The following is a 17892-nucleotide window of genomic DNA, read 5'->3' as shown; positions in this document are numbered from 1 at the left end:
GTTACAGGCAGAAAACTTGGTGGGGGAAACACATCTCCCATCCTGTAACGGATGCTAGAACTACAACAAACGTCTGCCCCCCAAATCCATTTTCTTGCTTTCTCCGAGAGAACGGATCATTAGAATTGCAGGTAACCTTGGGGAAGGGAGGGAGAGAGCTCCCGCGAAGCCGGGCTCATTTTCAGCTGTCAACGGAAAACACAGTCCCGCACCCGCCGCCAAACCTCTCGGGCTTGGCCAGTAGTTGTTCTCCGACTTCGTTCTGTTACCTTTGAAGTCCAAACATTTTTCGATCCATTGTTTTCTGCTGTGTCAGCCCCGATCAAGCTAAGTGCGAGAGTTTGCACCATCAAGATGCCACAATTACTGTGTCACCATCCGAGCAGATGGGGAATGCGCCCGGCCCCTGCAGGCATTGGACCGGAGGGGGGCTTTTAAGGGATGTGGTAATAGCCACGTTCCGATGATCTGGCCTTAAACTAATGGGCAAAAGAGGTATCTGACCCTCTACTTGTAAGGGATGGTAACAATATAATAAATCACTTTTTTTTTCTGTGTCAGTTTCCCACCTTGCCCTAATTTCATAGATGAAATCACATGTGTCGAACCGACTTTGCAATTTAGCTCTGAAGTCCAGAATGGCTACACAGGAGAGCACCAGGCCTTTTTATATACTTGTTCCCTGATGTGTTAAATCACCCGGAAAGCTGGAGGAAAATGCTCCCCTGCCTGAGCAAGTTCAAGAAGGGTGCCATCTGAAGGATATTCCAACATTTTACAGTTGAAAGGATGTGGAAAATCTCAGAGTATTAATAATAACTATCATTATCTTTTTATTTTTAAGCTCAGACGCAGGAAGTTGAGTTAATTACACTCCTCAGTTCGTGGCACATTTACGCTGTTATGTTTTCCAGTCCCTTCTCTGCTTTCATGTATTTATTCCTCATTTCTGTTCTCTCCCTGACTGCTCCCCTTGCACCCTGTCCCCCCCATAGGTAACTGTTCTAATGCATGTGTATTTCATTATTCGCATGTATTCTTATGAATTGTATAAACACGTATGATCAACCTACATAACAGTGTTGTGTTATATATCATTCTTTTTCTTTATTCAATCAACTAGGTTTTTAAGATTTTTAAGATTTATCCTTGTTGCTCTGTGTATTTCTATAATCTATTGATTCTACTTGCTGCAGAATGCTCCATGGTTTTGCTCTCTTCATTGGGTGCTCACAACATGCAGCGCTTTAGGGGCATTATCTCATTTGATTTTACCTACAACCCAGGAGCAGAGCACTGTAATTTTGGCAGTGATCCCAAATTGAGGGAAACGAGTCAGGATAACACCAGGGGATTCAACAGAGTGATATACTGATGTGCCAATAGCCAGGCAGGATTTGCTCAGCATACTCCAGGGCAGCTGTCCTGGTGACTGCTTCCTCCTCCACTTCTTGCAGGTCTTTAAATACTGCTGATTTCAGCTCAACGGTAGTCCTTTCTTCCTTCTGGCGGTCATGTTCCTCTGGATCAAACAGCAAACGATTCTTTGGAATCACTTAGCACCCAAAGACAAAAGAGCTACAAGGCGCTGGGCATCTATGTACGTGTTCTTGGAAGAGACATGTTATGGAAGGCCGTGGGTGGGCTTCAGTGCCTCTTGAACATTCTGTGCTTGGCCCAGGCCCAAGTTTCATGGTTCCAACAGGACACTGGGGGAACTCTGAGCTTCAGAGAAGGATCCACATCTTTAGTGGCCCAGGTAGGATGGAGAGATGCTGGGATTGTCAGAAAGTGCTGCTCCACCAAACCCAACCAGAGACTGGAAGCTCTGACTGCGGATCACAGGTTGTGCAAACATTGAATCCTCTTCAGGCAGAATATAAGCCTCTGCGTGGATATGCTAAAGTGCTGGACTTTGTGTCTCTATTCCTCTAGGAATCTGATAGAAAAAAATGTGCTTTTGTTCTTTTTAAAACTTTTTGTCAACAGTTACACTCAACACCACATCCAGTGAAACTTCCAAATCATACTCCATGAAAATGCTCCAAAACCCAATATAGTGAGGTGGTTTTTTGTTTTTTGTTTTTGTTTTTGTTTTTGTTTTTTGCCATGTGTGATTAGAGAGTTTGCTTCAATGCTGACAGTCTTTAGAGAAGTATTTGATTATGTTTTCTCAGATCTTGTATTTTGTTTCTCAAGCCTCCATTTCTGTCTGTTCATTTTGGAAGTAGTACATTTAAGATTTTCAACAATTGAGTATCTTTGGAATATTCTCTGGTTCCCTTCTTATTCTTACAAAAATATATTCAGTATAGTTGATAGTGTTTCTTTCAAATTGTTCATTTTTCTAACTCAGGATTTAGAACCACATGTCTAATTTTTCTTGACCAGTCTCCATTTCTTGTCATCAAGCTTCTGGTCTCCTATTACCTTTTAGGTCTAATTGGCTATTCTAATAAAGAGCTTCTAACAGATTTTTTTTCTAGTATGTCTTATCTTTTGACTGCATGCTAGTAGCAGACTGTTAGCTGTTTTGATCTTTTATAATATTCTACACTGCATGCTTACTACTCCTCTTTTGCTGAAAGTGGTGCCCACATACAGCGCAGTAAAATGATGTAGTACCCAACCAACATGGACATAGCAAAAATTTGAAGGAAAGAGACACCTCTGGACCTGAGCAATGGTCACTGGACCCAGTCTCCAAAAAGCCCTGAGTTGAAACAGATCTAGTTGTGTGCATGAAGCAGGAAGGATGGAAGAGACGTGACTGCTGAAGCTTGATCTACATTGAGGTAGAGATGGCTTCCTGTCGCAAGTAGCCTCTCAACTGCCAGCTGATGGAGAAACTCTAGGTCTGCTCTTCTGGTTCACCAGGGCAGCTTTACCACATCCACTCGTTGGCATTGCAGTTTGACCCCTTCAGGGACCCACAGTTGTCAGATATTACTTCTCTGCAGAACAATTACACCAACATAGAAACAAGCTCCTAGGAAAGAGCTGTCACCATCACCTACTCAGAGACTGTTCACTGGAAGGACCCATGAGCCACTCAGTTCGTTCTGAGTTTTTATGAGAAGGCCTCTGACTGCAGGGCCCCCTGGATGTTTCCATCTTTGCCAGGCCTACTTTTCTCTTTCTCTTTCTTAGAATCAGAGTTTGGAGCACACAGCATAGTGAAAAGTCATCCTATCCTTACAAGGCAAGACAGAGAGGCCTTTCCTAGCAGGAGGGAGAGAGCAGATGGAAAGTTCATCTTCTTCCTGCGGCAGATAGACTCTCTGACACCTGGAGGGATTTGACATTCCTCCTAGCAACCAGCTTAACAGGAAAGGCATACATACGTCCCTCCCCCCCTCCTCACCTCGCTTCCTTCTCTCCCTGTTTCTGGGCTCTGTACCTTCAGAACCTATTTTAATTATGCTATGATTTCTGCCTCCCCTCTTCTCTGTTGGAAATGAAACGACCTGGAAACCACTTACCTTTTACTGAATGAAGTAAAAGAGCTAAAAACTGCCCATAAAAATGAAAGCATAAATGAGGTACGATACTAATAGTAATGAAAAGATACTGAATTAAAAACTGACAGAGAAAAAAAATAAAAAATAAAAACTGACAGAGAGAAAAAAAGGGAAAAAGAGAGGCAAGAGAGAAACAAAACAATAACCTAGATGACCTATTTTTAGAAAAGCAACATCAGAGAAAATAAATATTATTTATATTCGTGTAGATTTCTATGGAATCAAATTTGTAGAGAGATCTTTTCTGATTCTTTCTGAATAATCAGAGCTGTACATACAATTAAGAGGACATTCAGGACAGCCCGGGTGGCTCAGCGGTTTAGCGCCACCTTCGGCCCAAGGCGTGATCTTGGAGACCTGGGATTGAGTCCCACATCGGGCTCCCTGCATGGAGCCTGCTTCTCCCTCTGCCTGTGTCTCTGCCTCTCTGTCTCTGTGTGTCTCTCATGAATAAATAAAAATTTTTTTTTTTTTTTAAAAGAGGACATTCAAAGAAGTGTAACACCATGGCAGGTGCTGAACCCACCTGCAGAGGGTTGCCCATCTCCTCCAAACTATGAAGAGTTTTTGGTTCAACTTTAATATAATCAAGACAGAATGATCAGAGAGAAAGAGCAAGCAGGCAGTTCACTGGCGGAACATGTGTGAGTTCTTACCATTCACTCTCTAAAATCACAACTGTCTTAGATAAAAAAGAACAAAACCACTCTGTTAAAGAGAAGCTTGGTGCTATAGAGAGTTTAAAATGTACTCCAGAACTGTCTCCACCATTCTAAATCCTTCCCAGTGTTGTACAGCAAAGGATCCCAATCCTAAGAAACATTAAATCAAATTTCTGTAATGGAAAATATAAAATATGAAAATGTATTATGAAGCGACAGTAATTAAATCAGAACTGGTTGCAGGAATACATGAACGGACCAATGAGGCAGACATCAAGTCCAGGGATAGATTCAAATGCATAAAGTAATCTAATGTAAAATAAAGGTAACATGGCAAACCAGTGGGGAAAAATTGTTCATGTGATAATTGGTATTGAGATAATTGGCTGATCACTGGGAAATAAATAAGCTTATTCCCTACTTCAGTTCTTATACTAAGTAAATTAGAGATGGATATAAGATTTCTGTGTATGCTAAATATATTGAAAAAAGTTTTCAGAATATCTGCTGGAACCGATCATGCCACTAATCAAATAAAGATGCAGAAATGTAAAACAGACCTACTAAAAACAAAACAAAACAGAAAACCAGACCTACTTTTCCAAAGCATATTTATTTTTAAGAGAATTTTATTTTTAAGGAATTCTGCATGTATTCTCTGAAGGAGCATTACTATGGGACGTGGCTTATCAAATGATGAACTCAACCTCAGATTCCATATAGGAGCCTTTCATGTTTAAAAAATAAGTCAACTAGTCCTTTTGGCCTCATGAAAACTAAACCCTACCCAAAGCATCAGGAAAGGGTAGTTCTTTGCATAGGGGGTCACAGTTAAGGTTGAGCCAATTATGACATCCATCAACACAAGGTAACATTAGTAGAGTACACATGCTTGGAGACTTTATGATTTAACCCGTTTACTGAACCAACAGATATGGTTTATACTGGGAATTTTGATTTTGATCAAGATGAACTATTTTATTCAACAGGCTTATTCAACACCAGTCACATGTGTAACATCTGTACTTCCGTGTTTCAGATATTGCTAATTAGGGTTATCTGGCTAACTAAGTCAGCGGACCATGTGACACTTGATTTCAGGGTTATGAGTTCAAGCCCCACGTTGGGTGCACAGATGGCTTAAAAAATAAAATCTTTTAAAAATTATTAATAATAGTTTGATAATGATATCTTAGATATGACACCCAAAGGCCAGGCAACAAAAGAAAAAAGACTTCATGAGAATTTAAAAGTTTTGTACATCAACAGATAAAAAAGTCGACCCACAGAGTGAGAGAAAATATTTGCAAATCATGTATCTAATAAGGGATTAACAACCAGAATATAGAGAGAACTCCTAAAAGTCAGCAACAAAAAAACAAAGAACCCAATTCAAAGATGAGTAAAGGAGTGAAAAGACATTTCTCCAAAGAAGACACATAAATGGCCAGTTAGCACAGGAAAAGATGCTCCACATGACTCATCATTGGGGAAAAGCAAATCAAACTACAATGAGGTACCATCTCATACCCATTAGGATGGATACCATAAGAAAAAGGAAAAAAAAAAACAAAAATAAAAACAAAATAATAAGTGTTGGTAGGAATATGGAGAAGCTGGATCTCTTGTTCACTGTTGGTGAGAATGTAAAACAGTAGACCTGCTGTGCAAAACAGTATGGTAGATCCCTCCAAAATTGAAAATAGAACAATCATATGCATCTGCACACCTACTTTCACAGCAGCATTATTCACAAGAGCTAAAACATGGGAGTCATCCAAGGGTCAATCAAAAGATAAGTAGGTGAACAAAGTGATTGTACATATGATGGAATATTATTCAACCATAGAAAGTAAGAAAACGCTGACATTTGCTATCACATGACTGAAGCTGAGGACAAAAACCACTCACAAAAGGCAAATTCTATATGATTCTACTTACTTGAGGAATTTAGCATAGTCAAAATCAGAGATAGAAGGTAGAATGGTGGTTGCCAGGGGTAGAGGAGGAGAGGGAAGAATAGGGAGTTCTTATTTATCAGGTACAGAGTTTCAGTTTTACAGATTGAAAGCATTCTAGAGATGGGTGGTGGTGATGATTGCACAACAAGATGAACGTACTAGTGACCACTGAACTGTATACACTTGAAAGTGGTTAAGTACATTTTATGCAATGTCTATTTTACCACAATAAAAATATTGGAGAAAATTACTAATAAGAAAAATATCAACAGTCCACAATCAATCATCCCACTTACCTGAGGGAAGATTAACATGGTTAAGGACTCCAAGTGGTCTGATGAAATATATATAAAAGGACAGAATAAAGGGGATAAAGACTAAATAAATGAGGACATTGAGGCCCAGGCAAGATGAAGGCTAGGAAATGAATAAAACAAACGATAAGACTAATACAAAAAACCCCCCCACAAATTAATAGTTGGCATTTGCTGAGCTCTTAGGAAGCACCTGGCCTGAGTACTTTACTCATTCACTCATTTATTTATTTATTTATTTAAAGATTTTTTTTTTAATTTTTATTTATTTATGATAGTCACAGAGAGAGAGAGAGAGAGGCAGAGACACAGGCAGAGGGAGAAGCAGGCTCCATGCACCGGGAGCCCGACGTGGGATTTGATCCCGGGTCTCCAGGATCGCGCCCTGGGCCAAAGGCAGGCGCTAAACCACTGCGCCACCCAGGGATCCCTCATTCACTCATTTAATCTCCCAAGCAAACTCTGAGGTAAGCAGTATTTTTTTTTTTTTTTTGAGGAGTACTAATTAATTCAGTAGACTAAGCAGAGAATACTACCTGCAGAGAGGGAAGAGCAAGTATAAAAGCAGAAAAAAAAATAGTAGAATGTGACCGTACAGAAGAGCTGGATATTGTTCCCTGTTCTGTTTTTGGCACAGTATGAAGGAAGACTTCAAGTTGCACTTATTTCTATTTTGTCTTAACTTTCTCTCTTTTTTACTACTATCTATCATCTATCTATTAGCTTGTTTGCCCAATCCCAGGATACATGTATAGTGATGTCAGAATGTTAACCTGTACTCTCATGGGAAATGACTTTATTAACTATAGTCCTGTGCTTCTATAAAGTTTCTGTCCTGTGGTCCTTAGTATTGTAGTCTTTACTCATTATCTAAGGCACATAGGCAAATTTTCCCCAACTCCCTTTAATGAAATTGTGTCATATATCTGTAACACCGATTTTTTTTTAATTTTCAAAAATAAATTTGTACACCACTACCCCCACCCCCAGATCCTTTTATCATCCCATTTTACAGATGAGGAACAGACCCAGAGAGGCTGAGCAACTGGCCCAACTTCATAGCTAACATGGTGGAGGTGGGATTGAACCAAAGCATTGATCTAGAGTCTACATTCTCAGTCGCTGCATTAAGCACATTAAGTGAATACATGTGCTATCAACATGGACAGAGGCGGGCCACAAATCTGACTCTGTCTTCTAATAGCCAAAGAGAAAGTGTGATCAGAACTTACTTTAAGGGATGCCTCTGTGGCTCAATGGATGAGTGTCTGCCTTTGGCTTAGGTCGTGATCCCTGGGTCCTGGGATCCAGTCCCTCATTGGGCTCCTCACCGGGAGCCTGCTTCTCCCTCTGCCTATGTCTCTGCCTCTCTCTCTGTGTCTCTCATGAATAAATAAATAAAATCTTAAAAAAAAAAAAAAAAAGAGAACTTACTTTAAAAAGAAATTCCCAAAGCAGAGAAATAGGGTGTCCTAATGAACATACTCTGCTCACATATATAATAAAACTTGACTCATTTTCCAGGTAGCCCAAGCATTTAATCTCTAATGTCTTACAGAATAAAAATAGCTAGAGTTAAGGTGTGGTTTCTAGTTACTGCAGTTAGGACTGAGTTTCTTTGCTTTTTTTAAAGCAGATTTTCTTTTTTAGAACAGTTTTAGATCTACAGAAAAAATGAGAAAACAGTACAGAGAGGTACAGAGAGTTCCCATATACCCCACACCAATATCCGCCCTCATTAGCTTCTTACATCAGCGTGGTACATTTGTTATAATTAATGAATCAATACTGATACATTATTATTAACTGAAGCATATCCCTTCCTCAGATATTCTTTGTTTTTAACCAAAGAATATCTGATATTTTCTACTCCAGGAAGCCACAGGACACCACATTATCTTTGATTTTCATGTCCCGTTGGCTCCTCTTGGCTAGGACTGGGTTTTAATCTGCCCTATGCAGAGTCTGAGGACGTTAGCATTTTCCTTGAAGCATTACAGCTCAATATTTTCAAGCGCTTATACAAACAGCCTAATGTTATGATGGCTCATAACAGTGTTTCAAGGTAGTAAACATCTCTGTTTTCTGTGCCAACTGAAAAAACTGCTGCTTGCTCTCTTGCCAGATGACTAATTGGGTACACAGGAGCATTCTTCCAGGTAAAGCATATTTCATGGGCTTTCTTAAGCTGCAGCCTCATATGCAATAATTGTCCAATTACGAGACTTCTGTTCACAGTCCAGCCACTCTGTTTTCACTAACTATATCTCCAACTTTGAAAAGGATGGCTCCAATCACTCAGAAAATTTAACATGACTATTAAGTTTTTTCACCATCAATTTCCCCTCCATCAAGTCCTTCCTCTTTGCCTATAAACATGCCCAGGATCCTCCCAGACTTTAAAAAGTAAAGAAAACAGTTCCTTGCAGACCAGTTACTGTCTGATTCCCTTATTCCGTGACTGCTGGAATTCTCAAAAGGCCTGGCCTCTGTTATCATTTCTACTTCTTCCTCATCCTTTGGTTCCTTAATTCAGAATCATCAGGGCCCTTTCATCACTATTTAAAACTTCTCTCTAAGGATGACCAAGTCCAGTGACCTCTTTTCAGTTCTACTTATGCTCTTGGAATATTTGACTGTGTTGGTGATTCCCTCCTTTAAAGCGCCTCCCAGGCTGCCCGGGGGGCTCAGTTCGTTAAGCATCGGACTCCTGATTTCAGCTCAAGTCATGATCTGAGGGTCATGAGATGAAGCCTCGAGTGGGCTCTGAGCTCAGCGCATGGTGGGGAGGGGAGTCTGCTTGAGGGTCTCTCTCTCTCCCTCTGCCCCTCCCCCCACTTACACGTGTACGTGCTCGCTCTCTCTCTCAAATAAATAAATGAAACCTTAAAAAAATAATAAAGTGCCTCTCACCTGGCTTTTATGATATAAAATGACTCACTCTCCTTCTCCCTCTTCCCCTTCCACTCATGCTCTCTCGCTGAAATGCATAAATCTTTATATATATATATACACACACACACACAAAACATACTGTCTTAGTACAATCTAAGAAGGTAAAAAAAGGTAAGTAATAATCCTTCTTCCCTTGGTAGTTAGTTCACTTTCTTTGCACCTTAGTTTTGATGAAGTCACAGGTGACATGAACCATTAACCCTCCTAGTACCCCTGGAGATAGAAGGGCTGCTGTATTCATCGTATATATGGGGAAACTCAGATCATCAATGACTTAAACAGGATCCACGGCATAGAAATACCACATAAACTGTGAGGTGTTAGTTACAGGATTCTGATTCCTGGCTTGTGGCTCTTCACGTTCTCACTCTCTGCAAATTTATGATCTTTTCTTGTGCCTAGGAAAATCATTTTTGTTCCCCGCCGTCCTTAGTATTATAATAGCTGCTTTAAAGCCCCCTCCGTACACTCAGAAACATCAACAGTTAGTATTTGGGGCACTTACTGAGTGTGTATCATTATGTATACACACAGCTCCCACTTTAATCAGAAAATCCACAGTGCCAATATTCTCAGCAGATGCCACCAAGAACCCAGCTGAAGCAGGTGGCACGAATAGCCAAGCACTGTCATGCCAATCTTGAGTCCTCGGGGGATGCAAATGATTCTTTTAATCACTTTTTGCTGGCTTGTCTCTTTTGCTAATGGGGGAGTGGCTACTGCATCCATTTCATATCCATGTAGCGTCGCACTGTTAGCATCACTTGGCTTTTTCCAAGCAGAACTTATAGCTAATGACAAGCTATTGCTGAGAAAATGAATATTTTTTCTGAGTTCAGTTCTGCATGGGAACAGCTGACCAATTTCCATTGCTATAATGTGGCTCTTTTGCTCTTGGTTGATTTTGAGTAATAGCTTCACTTCTGAGGAAAAAAAGATCCTGTTTGAAGTCCATTCGAGATTTGGTTCAACAAACTGGACTATAGGTCTCAGGAAAAAATCTCTTTTGAACCTTCCAATAATAGACTTTCTCTTCTGTTATTTCTGGAACACTTTATCCTTCACAGCCAAGCATGTAGATAGTTTTTGTTGTTCACTGTGTTCTGTGTTTGCCATTCTGACCCACTTTTTCAACTTAAAGAACAAATAGAATAAAATCTCCTTTCTATTTCTAATTAATTGTTTGAATTCCCCTTTCTCTCATCTGTAGGAAGTCCAGTATCTTCTTGAAAACTTCCTTTTCCCAATCTGGGAGATTGATTAGTTGGTTTGTAAAAGGTGTCAATCTTATATCTAAATATCAGGGAGAGAAAGATTGGAACCATTTTCATCCGCATGAATGTCACTTTCAAAAACTGGTCCTGGGCAGATCTGGGGACCTTTGTCCACTCTATAGTGGTACCCTTGGTAGGCCAGCTTCTTGCTCAGGCTGCACGTATGCCCCATTTAACTTACTCACTACAGCAAGTGTGATATCAAAATATTTAAATATTGGTAAAGCATGGGCATCAAGCAATTAGAATGATTTCTAGCTGTTAATATCTGACAGACTTATAAAGAGTACCAGCTGATTGTTGGTCCTGGAAAACACTCCCTTTTAGTTCCTATGCCCCTGGTCAGCCCTTTTCCTGCAAACTACCCACTCTGTGTGGAAGTGGCCGGCACTGTTTACAAATACACCTCCCCTTCCCAAAGTTCTGCATAGCTGGAGGCAACTCTTTACCAGGAGGTAAAATACCCTGTTAGGTAACCTTAACCTAGGATAATAGGTCCCTACTTGCCTGCATTTTTGTAAGCAACAGAACCACCCAGGAAACTCATTAACAAGACAAAAAAATTTTTAAAAGTCTTCTCCAAGGAGACTTTCTGTAACTATGTATACAGGATTTCTCTTGGGAGGAAACAAACAAACTAAAGTCATCATATTAGATTTGGTTGACAAAAAAAAAAAGATTTGGTTGACCAAAGAAATTAGCTACATGAAGGCAAGGACTTTGTGTTCCCATTTCACATGGGAGCTTTTCTCTGCTTTTCTGTTCCAAAAGGGCCTAGGAAAATTGTCAGAACTCTTGTTTTTAATTAAGAAAATTAAGATTTAGAGAACTGAAGTGGCTGTCCAGTTTACTCAAATGGTAAACGACAGAACTGTGATTAAGAATCTTCACATCTATGTTGCTCTGACCACCAGACCAAGTGGAATTCTATCGATCTTTCAGGACTCAGCTGAAGACCCACAGCTTTGAAGACAGTATTTTTTCCTTCCACCAATGGACCATTGATCTAGGAAAGTGAGATTAGAATGAGATCATACAAGGCTTGAAAGAGAGCCAGAGGAGTTTAAATCTTATTTATCAGGCAGCAAAGACTTTTTTAAAAAGAAAAATGGCACAATCAGAATTGAACTTTTGGAAGATTAATCTGCAAGGTATACTCAAGTGTGATAGAGGAGAATCAGGGACCCAGAAGGAAACCAGGGGGAAAGTCCAGGAGAGAGTATGCAGCATGAGACCAGGACATTGGTAGAAGGCAAAGATGGTCCTAAGGTTTGAGCCTTTAGAAGATAACACTTCTTTTAAAATAGGGGACACGAGTGGGGCTCACCTGGGAGGCTAGGGTGAATTCTACACTAGAAATACAGAGCATGATGCTCTGGTTAGGTGTTCTAAAGGAGATGTCCCATTGATGGTATATGCCTTTTAAAATAAGAGGATTGAGATTCCAAGTTTGGTCTTCCTTTAGAATGCAAATCTGGCAGGATATGTCCTAATGGCACATGTACCCTTGTCAGATCTGTCTTGTGGTGGGATCTCCTCATTCATTGAGTAGCAATTCACCACTTTTCAGGAGCTGGGGATTCAAAAAATGGCTGACAGCATTCTGGGTTTCAAAATCATTATAGACTGTCTCCTGGCACAAGGGCAATGACAGAGATCAAACAGGAAGCAATGGAGTCAGAGAGGTGGTGGTGGGACAAGGGTATCCAGAGAGGCTTCCAGCGAGGTTGTACAGGAGGACTCAGAGCTGTGTTGGAGGAGCATTGAGTGAGGGTTTCCCCCAGTAAGGTCATAGCAAGAGCAAAAGCACAGAGGGAAGAGATATGGCCACTTAATTATAAGTGGGCCAATGAGGCTTCAGCACAGGGGATAGGGAGGAGGTGGAAGGGTCATTTTCATGATGAGAAAAAACAAAACAAAACAAAACTGCTTCAGTCAGAGTGAGGAAGTGGGAGACCGGGAAGGAGGAGTGGGGATCAAAAATAGAATTTCAATCTTAGAAAATACGAAGTTTTCATGCTTGTAGGAACCATCAGGGACCATTCTGCTCCAACCACCTCAATTTATGGATAAATAAATAAAGCCCAGAAAGCTTCGATGGTTGGCTCAAGGTCACACAGATAAGGGAGGACTTAAGCTCCCAGATCAATGTCCTGGCTCTTGTCTCCTCACTAAAGACTCAGAAAGAGAAAGAGGCATGCTCAAGTCTATAGGCAGTGATGCCAGGGCTTTGGAGTCTTATGACAGCACTCCTTCCCCCACCCCAGAGATCATTGCTATAGACTGTGTCCCTCTAAAATTCACGTTGACACTTAATCCCCAAAGCGATGGTATTTGGAGGTAGGGCACATGGGAGGTGATCAGGACAGTGAAGAGCCCTTGTGAATGGGTTAGCACCCTCATACAGCACTCACAGCACTCCCTTGCCTCTCTGCCACATAAAGACACGGGAGAAGACAGTCTTCCATGAATCATGAAGCAGTTTCTCATCAGGCATTGAATTTGCAGGTGCCTTGATCTTTTAGACTTTTTAGCCTCCAGAATGGTGAGGAATAAATTTCTTTTGTTTATAAGCCGTCTAGTCCACGTAGTGTTATAACAGCTGGAACAGACTAACACAATCACAGAGGTGAAGCCGCTGTGAGAAACCATGAAAGCAATGCCGTCATCATGGCTGTGATGTGACTGACAGGAGGCCAAGATCAAAGTGGTGAGAAGAGATGAGTTTGACCCATTTTATGAGCAGGGTGTGGGGACCAGGATAAGCAAGGATGTTGGAAATCCTGTTAGTGCTGCCAGAGGAAAAGGCCATGAACCAGGGTCTAGTGTCATCCAGGAAGATGAGAGAATGTTCCAGAGGCAGAAGAGAGTGGGAAATGGGTGGGACATGATGAGGAGGACTGCCCAAGAGCAGTTGTTATTGCAAAATAGAGGTGGAAGCAGAGCCTGGAAAGGGTAATGGAAAGAGAGCTTCTCTAAGGTCCCCTCTTTCCTACAGGGGTTTTGACAAAGTGGTCATGGACAGGAGTTGGAAATCACAGTGATGGAGAAAGTAGAATTCCTCAGGTATTGGATATAAGATTAGAAGTTCTACCTAGGGTAGTGAGAGGGAAGGTGCTATTGAGCCAAAAGGCGGGAGAATGTGGGTAACGGGCAGGAGATGGGGGTTTGAAGGTAGGATGGTGATTTTCTTTCTTTTTTTTTTTAAAGATTTTATTTATTTATTCAGGAGAGACACACACAGAGAGACAGAGACACAGACAGAGGGAGAAGCAGGCTCCCCGCAAAGAGCCTGATGCAGGACTTGATCCTAGGACCCAGGGATCACAACCTGAGCAAAGGCAAACACTCAACCACTGAGCCACTCAGGCCCTGCAGGATGATGATTTTCTAATGTAGAGTTGAGGGAGACAGAATTTGGGGAGCCCCTGGATGCCTGTGCTTATGGCCAGTGAGACATGACTAAGCATTTATTATAGGCCAGGCACTGGGCAAAGTGCCTGGGATGCCTGTCTGACCACCCTTACCTGATCCCTCTGAGGTAGAGTTGTCCTCATATTATTTTATTTATTTTTTCGTCTTTTCTTTCTTTCTTTCTTTCTTTCTTTCTTTCTTTCTTTCTTTCTTTCTTTCTTTCTTTCTTTCTTTCTTTCTTTTTCTTTCTTCTTTTTCTTTAAGAGAGAGAACGTGTGCACACATGCATGCCAGCAGGGTGGGGAGCAGAGGGAGAGGGAGAGATAGAATGTTAAGCAGGCTCCATGCCCAGCAAGGAGCCTGACTTGGGGCTCGATCTCATGACCCTGAGATCATGACCTGACCTGAAATCAAGATTAAGACACTCCATGACTGAGCCACCCAGGTGCCCCATCCTCATTCTATTTTTACTTTTTAAAGTTTTTATTCAAATTCCAGTCAGTTAACAATAGTCAGTTGGCCTCATTTTATAGATGAGGAAATTGAGGCACAGAAAGTTAAGAGACATTCCCAATGTCATGTAGCTGATGGATGGCAAAGGCGGAATTTAAGCTCCATTAAGCTCCACTCCTGCTCCAGAGTCCAGGTTTGTAACTACCATGTTTTTAGCCTTACATCCTCCACAAAAGGGGAGCAGCTGCATAAGAGGATCTGGGGTAATGGCACCTTCCAGCCCTGAAGTTATGGTACGGTGTTGTTTCTGTAAAACTCATCCTCGTCTTAGAAGAAGGTATCTTGAAACAGATAATGTGGGCCTGCATCCCATCTCTGCCGCTAGTAGCATAGTGACTTAGGAAAAATTACTTAACCTTACTGAGCCGACCTTTGCTTTTTATAGAGATGTTGTAATGAAAGTAATAATCAAGGTACCAATTTTAGCAGAGCGTCCAGGGTGTTCCTATTAAAACATAAATCATATCCTGTCATTGCTCTGCTCAAAACCATCCAATAGCTTCTGAACTTACGGTAAAAACTGGTCTGTAAGCGGCCTGCAAGACCCTGGACCATCTGGTCTTTGAACTTGCCTGCTGTTCCTGGCTCCCTCCCTTCCTGGCTCATGACAATCAGGTCCCCTGCTGTTCCTTGAAGACACCAGGCACACCTGCGCCCCAGATATCTTCACTCACCCCTTCACTCCCCTAATTCATTGATCAAAACTCTCAGTGAGGGCTTTTCTCTCCCTTATATAAAATTGTCTGTTCTATTCTGCTTCTCTACTGCTCCGCTTGTCTGTTGCTGTGTAACAAATCTCCCCTAAAACTTAGTGGGTTGAAACATCAACAAACATTTTGCTTCTCATGGTCTCGGAGGGTCAGGAATCCTTCAAGGACTCAGCCGGGAGGTTGTGGCTTCTGGATCTCTCCCAACTGGTCAGAGTCAGAAGGTGGTTAGAACTAGACGAATGCAAGTTTCAAGCAGCTGGGGCTGGCCAGGTCTCTCTTTCTCTCTTCATAGTCTCGGGTCCCTGAAGGGGAACTCTGCATGTGGGCTCATTTGACCTACCTCATGGCACCAGGGCCTCAAGGCTGTGGACTAGTTTATATGGTGCCTGAGGTGAGCATTCCAGCTGGTGAGGTGGGAGCTGCGTCTCATACATGCTAGCCTCGGAATTCCCAAGGCACCACTGCCACATGTTCTATTGGTTGATGTCACAAAAGTATCCCGTTTCTAGGGAAGGAAACAAAGAACCCATCTCTTAATTGGAGAAGAAGGATTGAGGTCACATTGTAGCAGGAGTCCATGGGGTGGGAGATACCGTTGTTGCCACGTGTGAACAATTCAACCTGCTGTATTTCCTTCACTTCTTCATCTCATGTGCCACTTACCTGACTTCTTTTCTTTTCTTTTCTTCTTTTCTTTTCTTTTCTTTTCTTTTCTTTTCTTTTCTTTTCTTTTCTTTTCTTCTTTTCTTTTCTTTTCTTTTCTTCTTTTTCTTTCTTTTCTTTTCTTTTTTTTCTTTCTTTTCTTTTCTTTTCTTTTCTTTCTTTTCTTTCTTTTTAAGATTTTATTGGGGAGAGAGAGCGTGCACATGCATGAGCAGGGGGAGGGAGAGGGACAAGTAGACTTTGCGGAACCCCAGTGCAGGGCTGCTTTATCCCATGACCCTGAGATCATAACCTGAGCTGAAACCAAGAGTCAGATGCTTAGCTGACGGAGCCACAGACATTTATTTTCTATGGTCTGCCTTCCCTGCACTAGAATGTCAGCCTGGTTTGTTCACTGCTATGTTCCCAGAGCCTAGCACAGAGCCTGGCACACGGTAGTCAATGAGTACTTGTCGAATGAATGAATTATGCCTTTTAATTCTAACTATAGGTCTCGAAATTAGGTATTATTATAACCATTTTACAAATGGGGAAAGTGAGGCTCAGGAAGGTTTGGTAACTCAGGCAAGATCCTCAGCTGCAGAATGGGAGAGCTGGGATTTTGATGCGTGTCTAGCTTTTTCCACTATTCCAGGCTGCTCACCACTCTGCAGTCCCCCTCTGCCCTGGCCCCCAGCCCTGCCCAGAGACACATACTGCCCCTGGCACACCACAGTTCAATTTTTCCCTAGTTGGTTGCACCTAAGCCGAGAACAAAGCAATTACACTTTAAATCCCCTGATGGCAGATATTACTGAGCATGTTCAGAGGTAACCAGCACATTTTGCATTCAGATTTTATTTCTGGTTTGCTGCGAAAAGGCAATTAAATGAAAGGTTACGCAGCTTTTTTAAATGGCCAACTCAAACTTTTGGCTTATTTTTGCCGTGCTGTCTTTATAGGCATTTTACCAATATTTATCACTACCTCCCTCAGGGAGCCCTCAGATCTGTGATATTTGAAATAACAAAGCCTCTCCGTTGTGGGCCCTTTAAAAGGTTTGTGGTAAAACTGCACTATTAACATTCACAGTTCCTCATTTATGAGGCCGGATTGCACGTATTTCCATATTCCTCACTGTTTTTCCAATGAGGATTTCATATAATAGTGTTTGAAGGCTAAAGACTTCAAAGCAAATTCTTTACCATTTTTATCTTGAAAAATATTCAATATTTGTATAATTAAAGTGAAGTCTTCCTAGAGAAAATGACAACTCAAATAATCTTAAATGTACCTCCAAGAAAGAAGCTGTCAAAATGACATTTAGCTGTACGGTCACATTTTCCAAGGCCGTTGCTTCTCCTCCTCATTTCTTGTAATCTTTGAAGGTTATGTCACGGCTGACTTCAGATCACTTTTTAAATTATTACGGTCTCCCTTCCGTGTGAGTTCTGAGGGTGAGGGGCTCTATCTTCCCTTTGCTCCATATTTTGTCTCCTGCATTGCAACCGGCCTTTTAAAACAAAAGCCAAAACAATGAAATCTTCCTTGACCGAGGTTTGCCACTAGTTACTATCCTAGTTCACTCTTCTCTGTACTAACGCTTTTCAGTAACTCTGTGTCCCCTCTGTCTTCATTTTCTCACCTCCTAACTATATGGCAAAGATGTGACAGTGACCTCCAAGCTCGTTAGCAATTAATCTAAGGGAATTTCTTGAGTTCTTTTTTTTAATTGACTAGCCTCCTGTCTGCCTGTCTGATTTTCACTTTCCGCTCCTCACTTGGAGCCCTACTCAGTATTTAGGCGTCGGTTCACCTAGGATGTCTTCAAAGTAGCTCATGAGTTGGTATCATAATTCGTATATCCTTCTACCTGGGGCTGGTGCAGACATTCAGGGAGAAGAGGAAGAAGCTGGAAGTAGGTCA

The 17892-nt window shown here is 41.5% G+C and overlaps 2 long non-coding RNA genes across 2 annotated transcripts in view; both read right to left on the bottom strand.

Annotated features, from left to right (window-relative positions):
* Positions 1 to 17892, bottom strand: part of LOC140620830 (uncharacterized) — a 144340-nt gene that overhangs the window by 117411 nt on the left and 9037 nt on the right. The gene's annotated exons all lie outside the window — the stretch shown is intronic.
* LOC140620829 (uncharacterized) lies at positions 1956 to 15948 on the bottom strand. The gene is made up of 2 exons (XR_012020554.1): positions 15665 to 15948; positions 1956 to 2954 (listed from the first exon to the last, which is right to left on the bottom strand). It is a non-coding gene; the product is annotated as an uncharacterized lncRNA (long non-coding RNA).

This window comes from Canis lupus, chromosome 29, assembly GCF_048164855.1.
Source record: "Canis lupus baileyi chromosome 29, mCanLup2.hap1, whole genome shotgun sequence".
Taxonomy (NCBI): Eukaryota; Metazoa; Chordata; class Mammalia; order Carnivora; family Canidae; genus Canis; species Canis lupus.
This window is presented reverse-complemented; position numbering and strand designations above follow the sequence as displayed.